The sequence below is a fragment of the Salvia hispanica genome, chromosome 5 (genome assembly GCF_029641045.1).
Source record: "Salvia hispanica isolate PSC_SH4W2 chromosome 5, Shi_PSC_v1, whole genome shotgun sequence".
Classification (NCBI taxonomy): Eukaryota; Viridiplantae; Streptophyta; class Magnoliopsida; order Lamiales; family Lamiaceae; genus Salvia; species Salvia hispanica.
Window position 1 is genome coordinate 3,614,970 of NC_142696.1, and position 5,056 is coordinate 3,620,025.

General features: G+C 44.8%; 1 pseudogene; it reads right to left on the bottom strand.

Moving 5' to 3' along the window:
• Window positions 1-1,121: 1,121 nt before the first annotated feature.
• LOC125191189 (calcium-binding protein PBP1 pseudogene) lies at window positions 1,122-1,792 on the bottom strand (annotated as a pseudogene).
• Window positions 1,793-5,056: the final 3,264 nt, after the last annotated feature.

The following is a 5,056-nucleotide window of genomic DNA, read 5'->3' on the forward strand; positions in this document are numbered from 1 at the left end:
ATAAAATTGAAAGTTATTTTTGTAGTAATCTATATTATAAAATAACCAATGAAGTGTCGAATTAGAGTCAAACAAATAGGACGATAGAAATTTTATCGGGTTTCCGGGCCAGGCCATCGGATTTTCGGGTCTGGCCCTAACGAGTTGCAGGTTAATCGGGTGCGGGCTAACCGGACTGTAATTTTATCGGGTTAGAAATTTTCAGCCCTAACCCTGTAAATTTGGCGGGCTATTCAGGTCGGTCCACAGGTTGCGGGCTACATTGACATCCCTAAATACGCTAGACAACAATCTATAGGGCTGTGTAGTATTTATACTATTGTTGTGTAGCGTTTATAACATTGTTGGATACGTGATGTCATAGTGTAACTTTAAGAGGTGTTGTCATTTTAACACGAACCTATATGATATAATGACAATATTTTAAAAAAAAACACAGAACTTTGATCAAATTATGATCCATCTAATCATTTTAAAAAATAGTAGTCATATATCATAATTTTGATATCTTTATCAATTTGAATTTGGTAAGAAACTATATAATTGAGCATTTTATAAAGTTGTGGAATTCACAGAATTTAATCAAATTTTATGATTTTTGTGATAATTATCCTAAATAAAATATTGTTCCTATTCACGAAAAACAGTCTCATCTTTCTATTTCAGGATACCCAAAAAGTAATCTCATCTAAAAATAAAAGTTTCTCTCTAATTATTAGCACTATTTTATCCAATACTAATTTCTTATTCCTTTCATTTATAAAAAATAATCTCATTTGGGACGGCACAAGTTTTAAAAAAAAATTGGTAAAATAAGAGAAATGGAGAAAAAAGTAAGCAAAGTAAGAAAGATATGGAGAAAAAGTATACAGTATAGGAAAGAGGAGAAAATGTAGATAACGTATGAGAGAGAACTTTCTATTTTTAAAAATAAGACTATTTTTTGTGGATATTCCAAAATCGCAAAGTGGGCATTATTCGTGGACGGAATGAGTATTAAAACTGGTGCCGTCTATCTACGAGAATATTTTTAATGAACGAAGGGAGTATTTGATAGGTAGAATAATTATCAATTGTCACTTAAGAAATAAACCATGATTTTTTTTCATCTAAGTCTAGAATTGTGGAATTAGCAAAAGTATTACGCGACCAGTTAATATATTAATGAATTTACATAATGCAAGAAGCCAAACACATTGAAAAAGTAAAAAGAGAAAAGCCAAACAAACGAAAAATGAGGCCTATTGAAAGTCATGAAACAAGATATTGGTGGCCTGCTTCATGAGATTTGGACTCAGTCTAAACATCAAAACACAAAATTCCATGTGATCGAGACAGCCATCGCCGTCCAAATCTCCTTCCTTCAACATAGAGTGGATCAGCTCATCATCATCATCATCGACCTTCAAACCCAACACCATAGCATTCTTCTTCAAGCTGTGAAATGTGATGAGTTGTTTCTGAGGATCCATGAGAAGCTCAAACCCTTTGAACAGCTCCTTCATAAACCCCTCCGCTCCCAGCTTCTCAACCATCCCCGGAAAATGATCCTCAAACACCACTCCATTATTGCTTTCTCTCTTACCCATTTTGGCAATGATTGAATGAAAATAATGAGAGGGAGATGGTGTAGTGATATAAATATATAGTAGTATATGGAAGGTAGAGAGTTAGTATGGACGAAATTTCGTGTGGAGAAACTGAGGCGTGAGATTTGATTCGGAATCGGTTGGAGTACAAATTTCGAGGAAATTGCATGGAAGAGCAGTAGGCATCGTGCCTGCCATTTTCCTTTGCTCTCTAACAAACCAGATGCTAATAATATATACGACCGCCTCATATGTCACGATTGGAGTCTTTTAGGTCCATCTTTAACGCCTGGTCTTATCATATTAGAGTCTGCTTCGCGTGTATTACTATTAAATACTCCCTCCGTCCGCGATTAAGAGTCACACTTTGACCGGACACGGGTTTTAAGAAATGTAAAGAAAAGTTGGTTGAAAAAGTTAGTGGAATGTGGGACCCATTTTTTTTATATTGGTTTTATAATAAAATGTGAGTGAATGAAGTTAGTGGAATGTGAGACCTACTTACTATTTATGATAAAAATCAATGTTTTAAAAATCGGACCGGACCGGCCGGTTCGACCGGTTCGGCCGCGAACCGGCAGGTTATCCGATCCGATTCACCACTGAAAACCGTTGATACATCAAGCCGCCGTGAACCAGTAAAACCGGTTCGACCGGAAACCGGAAACCGGTTCTTTAAATGTTAAAATAATTTTTCAAAAAATTCTTCAGCCCACCTTGCAGATCCGCCGCCCCCTCCATTCTCAGTGTCGCCCTATTTTCAGCCGCACGCCGCGAGCCTACTGAGTCTTCTCATTTACCACCATCGCTGCGTCGAGGGAACAAAGATCTTTAGATTGGTGGTGGTTGCTATTGCCAGGAGAGAGTGTGAGGAAGTAGCAATGTAGAAGAAGTGTAAGAAGATATTGAATGTGGAAGATGAGAGAGAAAGAGAGAGCTAAATGGTGATTGAGCTGTCACGTTAAATTGTAACGTGTGGAAGGAGTGGTCATTGGTAGGTGTATTGCAGAATAGGGAATTCAGAAATAGGTAGGTTGGCATTGGGCAGAGGAGCTAAACAAATTTTAAAATATTTATTTATTATTTTCCTTATGAGTACTGTTAATATGGGAAAGGATGCCTCAATAGTCGTATATAGTATATATATTGTATATGACGATTCCTTATGTAATTTTCATTTCCTTATAAAGGTTATTTTTTATTTTTTATCTACAGATTTTATTATATATATATTTAACAATATATAACATATATATTTATATATTCCGGTTTAATCAGTGGTTCGACCAATTGAACCGGTTGAACCAGTAAACCAGTAACGATACCGGTTCGCCGGCCGATCCGATTTTTAAAACATTGATAAAAATGAGGTGTGACTTTTAATTGGGGACGGACCGAAATGGAAAAGTATGACTCTTAATCGGGGACGGAGGGAGTAAAATACAGAGTCGGAGTGCAAAATGAAGGAGGCATCTTATTAGGAAATAAACACAGAGGAGTATATGAATATTTAGAGCATCCGCAATGGTTAATAGGCCAGCCATAGGCCAGCCATTCTCTCCTCTGCCACGTCAGCAACACTAAAAAAACCACCTGCCACGTCAGATTTAGGCCAGCCATAGGCCAGCAGCAATAAAAACAATTCAAAATATACTACATTTACGGAATTAATATTGCGATATACGGAATTAAATTTACGACACATATATGGGAAAAATAATCCATTCCATTAAAAAAAAGTACAAAGATTTTAAAAAAAAAGTACATGATTTTTTTTTTTAAAAAAAGGGCTTCAACACCCGAGCCCCGCCACTCTCTACTCCTCATCGCTGTCGCCGTCGCCCTCCTCGTCGCCGCCGCCGTCTCCGCCGCCGCTGCCGCCACCCGTGGTATCTGAGCCCACGTCGGAACCCCCCAGCCGTGACCTCGCGATCTCTAAATCAGCACGCATGCTCTCGAGCATCTCGTAAAGAAACCTCTTCTCCGTGGGGTCAGTGGCGTTCTTCCACTCTCGGAAGAACTGTAACATCTGAGCCCGCGTTTGGTTACGCGAATGGAGAGTGTACTCGAGTGGGGCGGCTGGGAGGGCGGAGGACTGGACCTCGCGGGGCGATAAGGGGGATCCGCCCCTCGCAGCCCGCTGCGCCCGCTTCTGTCCAACCGGGCGGGGGCGACCAGTAAATGAAGGAGGGGATGGAAACTCCTCAGCATCCGGGGGGAGGTCGTAGGATCCGCCGCTGCTGCCGCTGTAGTCGCCGCTATAGTTAAGTCGCTGCTTCTTCGGCCACCCAGCGTCGCACCCCGCCCGGAACTTCTCCGAGTCCTTCAACAACAAGAAGCACTCCCAGAAGGTGAACTCCTTATACTTCCCCTCCAAGGGGAACTGACTCGCGGCTATCCTCCGGGCGTCGTCCTCAGTCTGCCCACTTCTGAGCTGACGGAGGGCGTTGGCGTACAAATTCGCAAAACGGCCCACCGCGGCCCTGGTGCGCTCCCACCCCTTCCGGACCTCCTCGTTGCTGAAGTCCTTCCCGTGCGGGCAGTGCCTCTTATAGGCAGCATTGATCTTCGCCCACATGTTGACGACCCGCTGGTTGTTCGCAACCAGTGGATCGTCGCACACCTCCAACCACCCCTTGGCCACCGCGGCGTACTCATCCTCCGTCCACTTCCTCCGGCCGGTGGCAGTGGGCTGCGATGACTCGCCGACCGCCTTGCCCTTCCCCTTCCCCCTCGTCTTCTTCCTCGGCGCGGCCGGCGTCGCTCGAACGGGAGTATCATCGTCCCCGAGATCGATCCCCATATCATGCAATGACAGAAGGTCATCGCCAGAGAACTGCGTCTCCACCGGGGTCGACGTGTGAGACGAAGCCGTCAAAAAATCAAGCGAGGGCCGATATACCGCGTCCCCTCCCGGTGACCCCTGCACCCCCCCCGGCATCCCGGGATGCATACCGTGCGGCATCCCCCCCCCGGCATCCCCCCCTGCCACATCATCCCCATCATCTGCTGCTGCATCTGGGGCATACCCCCCCACCCGGGCGCTGACTGCCCGCCGCTCCCCTGCCCGCCGCCCGGCATCCCCCACGGCATACCCCCCTGGTTCCCCCCCATCGCCCCCCCCCCCCCGGCGCACCAGCCATCATCCCCATCATCTGATTCCAAGGGATGTTAAATCCCGGGCCCATCTGCCCCCATCCAGATCCCACGGGTACTGTGGGAGTCTGAGAACCGCTCGTCGCCGGACTGGACTCGTTGTGATCCATCACTCGATGATGCTCTTGAACAGAAAGTTAGAGAGAGAGAAAACTCGTTAAAACAAGTGGTGCAAATGAAAATGAAACGAAAATCGCGTTTATATATGATTTAAAAAAAAAAAAAAAAATCGAAAATCGGCGCTGGCCGATCGGGCCTCCACAATGGCGGCTAGCCGATCGGCTAGCGTTTCGGCCAGCGACGAGCGATCG